The following is a 13,652-nucleotide window of genomic DNA, read 5'->3' as shown; positions in this document are numbered from 1 at the left end:
TCTGTGCCTAGAATGGAGTCTATGGCACAGGTGAAGATGCCCACGAGCAGGGGCCAGTGACGGAATCCGCAGTGGCCTTTCTGCGCGTATTCTGTAGTATGCATGCACCCTTAGGCTATGTTCACACAACGTAAGTTGCGAGCAGTCAGTAGGAGTGAGGAGAGATGTGCACAGCCTGAGCTTCTCCCCCTTCTGTGTCCTTGACATCTGGGCGGCCCTATTACATGGGACGATTATTGTGCGAAAAGTCGTTATATCATTCGAATTTAAAGTGTCGCCGTCACTTACTAAAACTTTTGACTTGTCACAGAGACTGGTCCAGGTCTGAGTGTTCACACCCCTGCTGATCGGGAGAACAAGGCGGAAGACGACGCACTGCAGCGCGTCCTCTCCCCCCTCTGTGTCATGTGATCAGTGGGGCTCTATAAAGCTCCATTATAAGTCGAAATGATCACATGACACAGCTGGGAGAGGATACGCTGCAGTGCGTCTTCTCCCGGCTCAATCTCCCAATTAGTACCCGAACCGATCAAAACTTTTGACGTGTCAAAAGTTTTGTGGAGTGACAGTGACACTTTGGTGTGAATGAAGGCAACCATTGAAAAATCCTTTGTGTGTCCCTGATGGCATCTTCTGTGCTGATCCTAAAATCATAGTTAATCGATTGTCAGCCTTATCCTTCACCGTCATTGTTTTTACCCTGCGCAGAAGGAATATAAACTCATCTGCAAACAGGTGAAGACTGAAGCAAATGGACAAAAGTTAGTTTTTTTTAAAGCCAAAATGCAAATGAACCATTTAAAACTACAGTGGTGCCTTGGTTTAGGAACATCATTCGTTCCAGGACGGCGCTTGTAATCCAAATCTACTCTTACGCCAAAGCAAATTCCCATAAGAAATCATAGAAATGCAGACAATTGGTTCCACACCCCAAAAATAATGATTTATTATTCTGAATAACATGTAGAACAGATGAAACAAACATTTATAAGCAGCAGAATCTGTGATATATAAGTTACTGTACAGTAATGGAGAGGATGGGAAACACAAGGGTGGACAGAGACTGCAGGGAGCATGAAAGAATAAGCAGGACAGATGTGGGCACATACATGCAGCACTCTCTGTCCGGGGAGAGAGGAGTTACAGCTATGGAGATATTACCTCCACAGTCCTGTCCCCTGATGTAAGCCCCAGCCTGAAGGGGATCTGCTATGATTTGGAAGATGAGGGAGACTTCCTGGGTCAGAGTACAGGACTGTAGACCCCGCTATGCAGACCATGCCCCTCCTCCACTCCCCCTCCCACCCAGTACAGGGAGCTCTTACACCAAAGCAATGCTCTTACACCAAGTCACAATTTTGAAAAACTGTGAGCTCTTAAACCAAAACGCTCTTAAACTAAGTTACTCTTAAACCAAGGTACCACTGTATATGATAGTTTTGCAATCAGTTTGTGCTTATCCCTTCATTTAGGCTGGGTTCACACTACGTATATTTCAGTCAGTATTGTGGTCCTCATATTGCAACCAAAACCAGGAGTAGATTAAAAACACAGAAAGGATCTGTTCACACAATGGTGAAATTGAGTGGATGGCCGCCATATAACAGTAAATAACGGCCATTATTACAATATAACGGCCGTTGTTTTAAAATAACAGCAAATATTTGTCATTAAATGGCGGCCATCCACTCAATTACAACATTGTGTGAACAGATCCTTTCTGTGTTTTTAATCCACTCCTGGTTTTGGTTGCAATACTGACTGAAATATACATATACTGACTGAAATATATGTAGTGTGAACACAGCCTCAATATGGACGGATCAGTTTATGACTAAGACAGATGCAGCCCAAAAAAAAACCTTTAGCCTTGCAATCGTTTTTTTTTTTGTATCAATAGGAGTAAAATGTACTTTGAAGCCATCTAGTGGTTGAATGGTGTCACCACACACAGTTCTGCTCAGTAAGGGTGGGTTCATACTGAGGAATTCTCACGGATAATGTCCACGGAATTCCGCAGTATGGCTGTGCACACGGCCGCACGCCTTTCCGACGGCTCCATAGACACCATTCTATGGGCCGGCGTATTCCGCTATCCGCCGAAAGAAGTGACATGTCACTTCTTTCGGCGGATAGTGGAATACGCCAGCCCATAGAATGGTGTCTATGGAGCCGGCGGAAAGGCGCGCGGCCGTGCGTGCGGACAGCCGACGCGAGAATTCCGTAGTGTGAACCCACCCTTAGGATATGCTCACATTAAGGAATAGGCGAGAAATTTTAAGCCGAATCTGCTCTTAATTTTACTCGTATTCCACTTGAAGTTCCACCTTTAAAATACATAAAGAGCCATATCCCATTGTGTTCAATGGGATTTGGGCAGAATTTACGCACGTAATGCTCTGACGCGGATCCTCTTTCCATCCAAGGTATTGACATGTCTACGGGCGGATTGTGCTAGAAACATTCCATAGCAATCATGGGGCTTTGAATTTCTTCTTCAACTCCTCGCCTTTTCCTCAGTGTGAACAGACCCTAGTTGTACGTTCAGTGGTAATAAGGACAATGATGAGAGTTGTAGTTGTATTTATTACATAGGGGTGTTGGGACATCTCACGCTGTGGTCTCTTTCCCAGGTTGATGCTGGATGTCGGTCACGGATATTTAGGATCTACTTTCCCTCCATCTTCTTTCACCAGAAATTGCCGAAAATATTCTGAACGCAACATCTGCTGGGATATAAAGTAAGAAGGACAGTGCCGGGTGTTACTTGTGTTATATGACTAGTGGGCTGAACTCTATATCCATTGTTAAATTCAGGACTGGCACTAGTGGGGGCGCTCTTATAAAATCCCATGGGGCATTGTGGTATTGGACTGGATGGGATTTCTCAGGTCGGTTGTCATTCTACAGCCCTATAACGCCTATAATCTGCTCTGCTCTGATTGGCCCAGCAGTTCTCCGCCCACATTAATCATGTGATTACTTTTTTCCCCATCGCATCAGTAATATATGTGGCCCTCGGCCCTGTGTTACTTACGTCATTCCCTCTGCACATTCTTTTTGGCCGACAGAAGACTCGCGGGCAAAACAGGCGAGACGACAATACCCCATGAAGTGATCACAACCCCAGATGACAGGAACGGCGCCCCCATCTGGAAAGGAAATACAGTACATTCCACTAAAGGGAGAGACAAAAAGACATGAGAGGATGGGGCTTTATAAAGATGTACACTTGATGCCCCCTCTTCCAAGGTGGTACGAAGGGGACTCCGGTTCATACTGCCAATGGGGATGGATCAAACTGGAGCCCAGGCCCCTATGCGCCCTATGGATTCTATAGTATTCTACATTTAATAATGTTTGGATTCTCTTCCATTTACAAGATCTCTGCTTGCTGTCAGTGAATGACACAATGGACGGATCCTCTATGCATTACCGTATTGCTTTTCATATCTCTCCATGAAGCAGGAGTCCCAGGATGAACAATGCATGTTGAGAGCATATTATATAGGGATTTCCAGGGAGAGTAACGTAAAGAGAGAGATCAGAGGGGCGTATAGGTGAGACTTACCGAGGCTCCAGCTGGCAGCGAGGATGAGGAGAAGGTACAGGCTAAGGCGGCTCATGGTGGGCTCACTCCTTCTCTGAGACGTCAGTGTTCTATCTCTTCACTTGGTTTATGAACCTTACATTGTCCTATCGGGAAACAAGAAGGTCTGAGCCCTCCCATATAGAGACCTCACAAGGGTTAAAGGCCCTTAAATCACATTATCCAGAAGATAACTCAATTACAGGAGGAAGAGGGGATCATAAGACAAAGAACAAGGACCCCGAGTGTTACAGGCAGAATCCAGGGACAATGACTTAAGGAGGGCGGACTACAGGATCGTAGGATGGGAGCGATGTCACCCGCTATAATGAGAGCAATGTGACTGCATGTGGTCATTACATCCCCAACCAACCAGTCCACAGGATATACAGTATGAAGCTAGTGACCATATAGTACTGCATCTGTATAGAGGACGATACATAAATACTATAATACTGTCCCCTATATACAAGAATATAACTACTATAATACGGTTCAGGGAAGAAAAAGAGCGCTGCACCTCACACCTATGGCTGACAATAGTGCCCCATGGGGGCAGTGTGGCTTGATCAATTCATACACAAAATTCTGATGTTTTTTATGCAGCCGAGAGGCACTAGTGTCAGCCATAGGTGTGAGGTGCAGCACTCTTTTTCTTCCCTGAACCATAACTACTATAATACTGCCCCTATATACAGGAATATAACTACTATAATACTGCCCCTATATACAGGAATATAACTACTATAATACTGCCCCTATATACAGGAATATAACTACTATAATACACGAACTGGAGAGAATGGAACAGCTGCACATCCCATCTATGGCTGATACTAATGCCGCTCGGCCTATATTAAAAATCAACACCAGAGTGTCTGTATATGAATTGATCAAGCCATATTGCCCCGTGTACCACCGCGCAGGTCCTCTGGTCCACACGGGTCCCTACGCTAACTCCACACCGTGTCGGTCAGCGACCGCCAACCCCGCAAAGCGTGCACATGCAGGGAAGGGAGGCCATGGAACGGCCCTGCAACCCCAATGTCACAGGACCAGACCCAAAAAGCTCACATGTCTGGACCCTATGTCTTCCCCATTCTGTGAGAGCAGCAATGGTAAGTGTAATACCATATCCATACTTGTGTCGTTTGGGGGCAGCCTTCCCCGCCGGTGGTGCTGGCTCGGTTTTGGTGGGGCTTTTTGGGTCTGGTCCTGTGACATTGGGGTTGCAGGGCCGTTCCATGGCCTCCCTTCCCTGCATGTGCACGCTTTGCGGGGTTGGCGGTCGCTGACCGACACGTTGTGGAGTTAGCGTAGGGACCCGTGTGGACCAGAGGACCTGCGCGGTGGTACACGGGGCAATATGGCTTGATCAATTCATATACAGACACTCTGGTGTTGATTTTTAATATAGGCCTAGCGGCATTAGTATCAGCCATAGATGGGATGTGCAGCCGTTCCTTTCTCTCCATGTCGTGTATTATAGTAGTTATATTCTTGTATATAGGAGCAGTATTATAGTAGTTATATTCTTGTATATAGGAGCAGTATTATAGTAGTTATATTCCTGTATATAGGAGCAGTATTATAGTAGTTATATTCCTGTATATAGGAGCAGTATTATGGTAGTTATATTCCTGTATATAGGAGCAGTATTATAGTAGTTATATTCTTGTATATAGGAGCAGTATTATAGTAGTTATATTCCTGTATATAGGAGCAGTATTATAGTAGGTATACGAACTGGAGAGAATGGAACGGCTGCACATCCCATCTATGGCTGATACTAATGCCGCCAGGCCTATATTAAAAATCAACACCAGAGTGTCTGTATATGAATTGATCAAACCATATTGCCCCGTGTACCACCGCGCAGGTCCTCTGGTCCACACGGGTCCCTACGCTAACTCCACACCGTGTCGGTCACGTGCAGGGAAGGGAGGCCATGGAACGGCCCTGCAACCCCAATGTCACAGGACCAGACCCAAAAAGCCCCACCAAAACCCAGCCAGCACCACCGGCGGGGAAGGCTGCCCCCAAACGACACAAGTATGGATATGGTATTACACTTACCATTGCTGCTCTCACAGAATGGGGAAGACATAGGGTCCAGACATGTGAGCACAGACATATCCTGCTAATTTTGGTCATGTGGGTCTTATAAAGGAGTGCTAGCTGTTCAGAGAGGGAGAATTGCAAAACACGAACTGGAGAGAATGGAACGGCTGCACATCCCATCTATGGCTGATACTAATGCCGCTCGGCCTATATTAAAAATCAACACCAGAGTGTCTGTATATGAATTGATCAAGCCATATTGCCCCGTGTACCACCGCGCAGGTCCTCTGGTCCACACGGGTCCCTACGCTAACTCCACACCGTGTCGGTCAGTGACCGCCAACCCCGCAAAGCGTGCACATGCAGGGAAGGGAGGCCATGGAACGGCCCTGCAACCCCAATGTCACAGGACCAGACCCAAAAAGCTCACATGTCTGGACCCTATGTCTTCCCCATTCTGTGAGAGCAGCAATGGTAAGTGTAATACCATATCCATACTTGTTTCGTTTGGGGGCAGCCTTCCCCGCCGGTGGTGCTGGCCAGGTTTTGGTGGGGCTTTTTGGGTCTGGTCCTGTGACATTGGGGTTGCAGGGCCGTTCCATGGCCTCCCTTCCCTGCATGTGCACGCTTTGCGGGGTTGGCGGTCGCTGACCGACACGTTGTGGAGTTAGCGTAGGGACCCGTGTGGACCAGAGGACCTGCGCGGTGGTACACGGGGCAATATGGCTTGATCAATTCATATACAGACACTCTGGTGTTGATTTTTAATATAGGCCTAGCGGCATTAGTATCAGCCATAGATGGGATGTGCAGCCGTTCCTTTCTCTCCATGTCGTGTATTATAGTAGTTATATTCTTGTATATAGGGGCAGTATTATAGTAGTTATATTCTTGTATATAGGAGCAGTATTATAGTAGTTATATTCCTGTATATAGGAGCAGTATTATAGTAGTTATATTCCTGTATATAGGAGCAGTATTATGGTAGTTATATTCCTGTATATAGGAGCAGTATTATAGTAGTTATATTCTTGTATATAGGAGCAGTATTATAGTAGTTATATTCCTGTATATAGGAGCAGTATTATAGTAGGTATACGAACTGGAGAGAATGGAACGGCTGCACATCCCATCTATGGCTGATACTAATGCCGCCAGGCCTATATTAAAAATCAACACCAGAGTGTCTGTATATGAATTGATCAAACCATATTGCCCCGTGTACCACCGCGCAGGTCCTCTGGTCCACACGGGTCCCTACGCTAACTCCACACCGTGTCGGTCACGTGCAGGGAAGGGAGGCCATGGAACGGCCCTGCAACCCCAATGTCACAGGACCAGACCCAAAAAGCCCCACCAAAACCCAGCCAGCACCACCGGCGGGGAAGGCTGCCCCCAAACGACACAAGTATGGATATGGTATTACACTTACCATTGCTGCTCTCACAGAATGGGGAAGACATAGGGTCCAGACATGTGAGCACAGACATATCCTGCTAATTTTGGTCATGTGGGTCTTATAAAGGAGTGCTAGCTGTTCAGAGAGGGAGAATTGCAAAACACGAACTGGAGAGAATGGAACGGCTGCACATCCCATCTATGGCTGATACTAATGCCGCCAGGCCTATATTAAAAATCAACACCAGAGTGTCTGTATATGAATTGATCAAACCATATTGCCCCGTGTACCACCGCGCAGGTCCTCTGGTCCACACGGGTCCCTACGCTAACTCCACACCGTGTCGGTCAGCGACCGCCAACCCCGCAAAGCGTGCACGTGCAGGGAAGGGAGGCCATGGAACGGCCCTGCAACCCCAATGTCACAGGACCAGACCCAAAAAGCCCCACCAAAACCCAGCCAGCACCACCGGCGGGGAAGGCTGCCCCCAAACGACACAAGTATGGATATGGTATTACACTTACCATTGCTGCTCTCACAGAATGGGGAAGACATAGGGTCCAGACATGTGAGCACAGACATATCCTGCTAATTTTGGTCATGTGGGTCTTATAAAGGAGTGCTAGCTGTTCAGAGAGGGAGAATTGCAAAACACGAACTGGAGAGAATGGAACGGCTGCACATCCCATCTATGGCTGATACTAATGCCGCCAGGCCTATATTAAAAATCAACACCAGAGTGTCTGTATATGAATTGATCAAGCCATATTGCCCCGTGTACCACCGCGCAGGTCCTCTGGTCCACACGGGTCCCTACGCTAACTCCACACCGTGTCGGTCAGCGACCGCCAACCCCGCAAAGCGTGCACGTGCAGGGAAGGGAGGCCATGGAACGGCCCTGCAACCCCAATGTCACAGGACCAGACCCAAAAAGCCCCACCAAAGTGTTTTTTATTTAGCCAAGCGGCACTAGTATCAGCCATAGGTGTGAGGTGCAGCACTCTGTTTCTTCCCTGAACCGCATTATAGTAGGTATATTCTTGTATATAGGGGCAGTATTATAGTAGTTATATTCCTGTATATAGGAGCAGTATTATAGTAGTTATATTCTTGTATATAGGAGCAGTATTATAGTAGTTATATATATTCCTGTATATAGGGGCAGTATTATAGTAGTTATGGTTCAGGGAAGAAAAAGAGTGCTGCACCTCACACCTATGGCTGACACCAGTGCCTCTCGGCTGCATAAAAAACATCAGAATTCTGTATGTGAATTGATCAAGCCATACTGCCCCATGTACCTCGTGCAGGTATCTGATACACATGGGTCCCTACACTAAATCCACACTGTGCCAGTCAGCGACCACCACCCCCGCAGGCGTGCACAGTCAGGGAAGGGAGGCCATGGAACGGCCCTGCAACCCCCATGCCACAGGACCAGACCCAAAAATGACACACCAAAACCCAGCCAGCACCACCGGCGGAGGAAGATGCCCCCAAACAGCACAAGTCTGGATAAGGTATTGCACTCACCATTTTTGGGTCTGGTCCTGTGGCATGGGGGTTGCAGGGCCGTTCCATGGCCTCCCTTCCCTGACTGTGCACGCCTGCGGGGGGGTGGTCGCTGCCTGGCACAGTGTGGACTTAGTGTAGGGACCCATGTGTATCAGATACCTGCACGCGGTACATGGGGCAGTGTGACTTGATCAATTCACATACAGAATTCTGATGTTTTTTATGCAGCCGAGAGGTACTAGTATCAGCCATAGGTGTGAGGTGCAGCACTCTGTTTCTTCCCTGAACCATTATAGTAGTTATATTCTTGTATATAGGAGCAGTATTATAGTAGTTATATTCTTGTATATAGGAGCAGTATTATAGTAGTTATATCCCTGTATATAGGAGCAGTATTATAGTAGTTATATTCCTGTATATAGGAGCAGTATTATAGTAGTTATGACACAAACTGGAGAGAATGGAACGGCCGCACATCCCAACTATGGCTGATACTAATGCCGCTAGGCCTATATTAAAAATCAACACCAGAGTGTCTGTATATGAATTGATCAAGCCAACCGTCAACCCCGCAAAGCGTGCACATGCAGGGAAGGGAGGCCATGGAACGGCCCTGCAACCCCAATGTCACAGGACCAGACCCAAAAAGCCCCACCAAAACCCAGCCAGCACCACCGGCGGGGAAGGCTGCCCCCAAACAACACAAGTATGGATATGGTATATAGTAGTTATATTCCTGTATATAGGAGCAGTATTATAGTAGTTATATTCCTGTATATAGGGGGCAGTATTATAGTAGTTATATTCCTGTATATAGGAGCAGTATTATAGTAGTTATATTCCTGTATATAGGAGGCAGTATTACAGCAGTTATATTCCTGTATATAGGAGCAGTATTATAGTAGTTATATTCTTGTATATAGGAGCAGTATTATAGTAGTTATATTCCTGTATATAGGAGCAGTATTATAGTAGTTATATTCTTGTATATAGGAGCAGTATTATAGTAGTTATATTCCTGTATACAGGAGCAGTATTATAGTAGTTATATTCCTGTATATAGGGGCAGTATTATAGTAGTTATGGTTCAGGGAAGAAAAAGAGCGCTGCACCTCACACCTATGGCTGCAGTGGCGTAGCCACCGTGGTCGCGGCGGTCGCCGCCTCGATCGGGCCCGCCACAAAGGGGGGCCCCGCAAGGCCCTCCCTTTCAATCCCTCTTGTGACCGCAAGCATTGTTTTGCTTGCGGTCACAAGAGTCCGACTCTGTCTTCCCCCGGCTGCTGCGCAGCTGCCGGGGATGTCGCGTCTTATCCCCGGCAGCGCACGCATCCCAGAGCTCCCTGCGTGCCTTGGGCCCTGACTTCCGGTTCCGGCGCGCAGGGAGCTCTGGGATGCGCGCTCTGCCAGGGATAAGACGCGACACCCCCGGCAGCCGCGCAGCAGCCGGGGACAGACCGAAGGAGTGAGGATCAACGTGGGAGCGCGTTGTCAGGTGAGTTAAGTTTTGTTTTTTATCAGCCTGTACGGGTGGGGGGAAAGAGGGGGGCATCTATGAGGGTGGGGAGAAAGGGGACCATCTATAAGGGAGGAGGGGGGGGTGAAGGGGACCATCTATAAGGGAGGAGGGGGGGGTGAAGGGGACCATCTATAAGGGAGGAGGGGGGGGTGAAGGGGACCATCTATAAGGGAGGGGGGGGGGGGGAAGGGGACCATCTATAAGGGAGGGGGGTGAAGGGGACCATCTATAAGGGAGGAGGGGGGGGGGTGAAGGGGACCATCTATAAGGGAGGGGGGGTGAAGGGGACCATCTATAAGGGAGTAGGGGGGGGGGTGAAGGGGACCATCTATAAGGGAGGAGGGGGGGGTGAAGGGGACCATCTATAAGGGGGGGGGGGTGAAGGGGACCATCTATAAGGGAGGAGGGGGGGTGAAGGGGACCATCTATGAGGAGGGGGGGGGGGGAAGGGTGCCATCTATAAGGGAGGGGGGGGTGAAGGGGACCATCTATAAGGGAGGAGGGGGGGTGAAGGGGACCATCTATAAGGGAGGGGGGGTGAAGGGGGCCATCTATAAGGGAGGGGGGGGGGTGAAGGGGGCCATCTATAAGGGAGGGGGGTGAAGGGGGCCATCTATAAGGGAGGAGGGGGGGTGAAGGGGACCATCTATAAGGGAGGGGGGGTGAAGGGGACCATCTATAAGGGAGGAGGGGGGGGGGGAAGGGGACCATCTATAAGGGAGTAGGGGGGGGGGTGAAGGGGACCATCTATAAGGGAGGAGGGGGGTTGAAGGGGACCATCTATAAGGGAGGGGGGGGTGAATGGGACCATCTATAAGGGAGGAGGGGGGGTGAAGGGGACCATCTATAAGGGAGGAGGGGGGGTGAAGGGGACCATCTATGAGGAGGGGGGGGGTGAAGCGTGCCATCTATAAGGGAGGGGGGTGAAGGGGGCCATCTATAAGGGAGGGGGGGGTGAAGGGGGCCATCTATAAGGGAGGGGGGTGAAGGGGGCCATCTATAAGGGAGGAGGGGGGGTGAAGGGGACCATCTATAAGGGAGGGGGGGGGGTGAAGGGGGCCATCTATAAGGGAGGGGGGGGTGAAGGAGGCCATCTATAAGGGAGGGGGGTGAAGGGGACCATCTATAAGGCAGGGGGGGTGAAGGGGACCATCTATAAGGGAGGGGGGGTGAAGGGGACCATCTATAAGGGAGGGGGGGAAGGGGACCATCTATAAGGGAGGGGGGGAGAGGGGGCCATCTATAAGGGAGGGTGGGGGGAGAGGGGGCCATCTATAAGGGAGGGTGGGGGGAGAGGGGGCCATCTATAAGGGAGGGTGGGGGGAGAGGGGGCCATCCATAAGGGAGGGTGAGGAGAGAGGGGGCCATCTATAAGGGAGGGGGTAAAGAGGGCCATCTATATGGAGGGGGGAGAGGAGGCCATCTATAAGGGAGGGTGGGGGGAGAGGGGGCCATCTATAAGGGGATGGAGAGGGAATACACAGAGGGGGGCATATATTATTAGGGGGTCACATAGAGTCAGGGCTACCCACTAAAGGAGTGTGTAAAGGGGACAGTACAGATGTGCAGTGTGTATATAGATGAGGATGGTGCCAGAGTGAGGAGACTAATATGTCTGTCTGGCAGATTCTGTGGATTCGTGGCTCGGAGAAGTTCTCATAACGGCCCAGGGCAAATGGAGAAGAAGATGAAAAGGAAAGAACTCCGATCAGAGAAGACGTCCCATGTAAGTCACCTGATATATCTGCACTGTAATGTATATGGTGTATAGAGCCTGTGTAGAGCTGGGGCCACCTCTATATGACTGGATGAGGTGATTTAGTATACTGGATTTGGTCAGTAACAATATGGTGGTGATGGTTGTGGTGTAGCGGTAATGTTTCCTTCCTATATACTGGTATTACTGGTAATATAGGTCTCAGTATACAGGATTTGGTCGGTAACAGTATGGCAGTAATATGTACGGTGATAATACTTTCTCTTCCAATATGCTGGTGTTAGTGGTAATATCTGTCTTGGTGTGTGTGTATATATATATATATATATATATATATATATATATATATATATATACACACACACCAATAGCATCACTTGGTCGTGAAAGGATGGTGGGGGGGGCCCAAGTTGGCCTCTCGCACCAGGGCCCAGGAGACATTAGCTACGCCCCTGTATGGCTGATACAAGTGCCCCTAAGCTAAATAAAAAACACATCAGAATTTTGTGTATGAATTGATCAAGCCATACTGCCCCATGTACCTCGTGCCGGTATCTGATACACATGGGTCCCTACACTAAGTCCACACCGTGCCAGTCAGTGACCACCAACCCCGCAGGCGTGCACAGTCAGGGAACGGGGGCCATGGGACGGCCCTGCGACCCCCATGCCACAGGACCAGACCCGAAAACACCACACCAGAACCCGGCCAGCACCGCCGGCGGAGAAGGTCGCCCCCAAACAGCACAAGTCTGGATAAGGTATTGCACTCACCATAGCTGCTGCAAACAGAATGGGAAAAGACAGGAGGGATTAAAACCATGTGCACTCAGGTGTCTCCTGCTAATTGCGGTCATGTGGGTCTCATCAGGAGGAGTGCAAAACACGGAGAAAAGAGAGAAACAAAATACGTGCTCACACGTCAGTACCTCCATGTTTTCCCATTCTGTATGCAGCAGTGTGGTCAGTGTAATACCATATTCATACTTGTGTCATTTGGGGGCAGCGTTCTCCGCCGGCGGTGCCGGCAGGGCATGTGTGGGGCATTTTGGGTTTGGTCCTGTGACAGTGGGGTTGCAGGGCCATTCCATGGCCTCACTTCCCAGCATGTGCACGCCTCGCGGGGGAGACAGTCACTGACTGACACGGTACAGAGTTAGCATAGGGACCCGTGTGAACCAGGATACCTGCACGGGGTACACGGGGCAGTACGGTTTGATCAAATTGTATACCAAATTCCTGGTGTTTGTTTTTAAAGTAGCTTAGCGGCTTTAGTATCAGCCATAGGTGTGAGGTGCAGCTGCACTCTTCTCTCCATTTCACATTATAGTAGTTATATTCTTGTGTATATAAGGGGCAGTATTATAGTAGTTATATTCCTGTATATAAGGGGCAGTATTATAGTACTTATATCCCTGTATAGTAGCAGTATTATAGTAGTTATATTCCTGTATATAGGGGGCAGTATTATAGTACTTATATCCCTGTATATAGTAGCAGTATTATAGTAGTTATATCCCTGTATATAGGAGCAGTATTATAGTAGTTATATCCCTGTATATAGGAGCAGTATTATAGTAGTTATATTCTTGTATATAGGAGCAGTATTATAGTAGTTATATTCCTGTATATAGGGGGCAGTATTATAGTAGTTATATTCTTGTGTATATAAGGGGGCAGTATTATAGTAGTTATATTCTTGTATATAGGAGCAGTATTATAGTAGTTATATTCCTGTATATAGAAGCAGTATTATAGTATTTATATTCCTGTATATAGAAGCAGTATTATAGTAGTTATATTCCTGTATATAGAAGCAGTATTATAGTAGTTATGTGGGAATAGATAGAGC

The 13,652-nt window shown here is 48.3% G+C and overlaps 1 protein-coding gene and 1 long non-coding RNA gene across 5 annotated transcripts in view; one reads left to right on the top strand and one right to left on the bottom strand.

The window, feature by feature from the left end:
- The first annotated feature begins 511 nt into the window (after positions 1-511).
- Positions 512-13,652, top strand: part of KCNE3 (potassium voltage-gated channel subfamily E regulatory subunit 3) — a 51,700-nt gene continuing 38,559 nt past the window's right edge. For all 4 annotated transcript variants that reach the window (XM_069969482.1, XM_069969481.1, XM_069969484.1 and 1 more), the window contains exons 1-2: positions 512-735; positions 2,634-2,741. The gene's annotated coding sequence lies outside the window, so the exon portion shown is untranslated. The remainder of the gene's footprint in view (positions 736-2,633; positions 2,742-13,652) is intronic.
- On the bottom strand, positions 2,514-3,692 carry LOC138792268 (uncharacterized). Its single transcript, XR_011363115.1, has 3 exons — positions 3,572-3,692; positions 3,038-3,152; positions 2,514-2,726 (listed from the first exon to the last, which is right to left on the bottom strand). It is a non-coding gene; the product is annotated as an uncharacterized lncRNA (long non-coding RNA).

The sequence above is a fragment of the Dendropsophus ebraccatus genome, chromosome 5 (assembly GCF_027789765.1).
Source record: "Dendropsophus ebraccatus isolate aDenEbr1 chromosome 5, aDenEbr1.pat, whole genome shotgun sequence".
NCBI classification, from domain to species: Eukaryota; Metazoa; Chordata; class Amphibia; order Anura; family Hylidae; genus Dendropsophus; species Dendropsophus ebraccatus.
The sequence above is the reverse complement of the archived record's forward strand: the minus strand, read 5'-3'. Positions and strand labels throughout refer to the sequence as shown.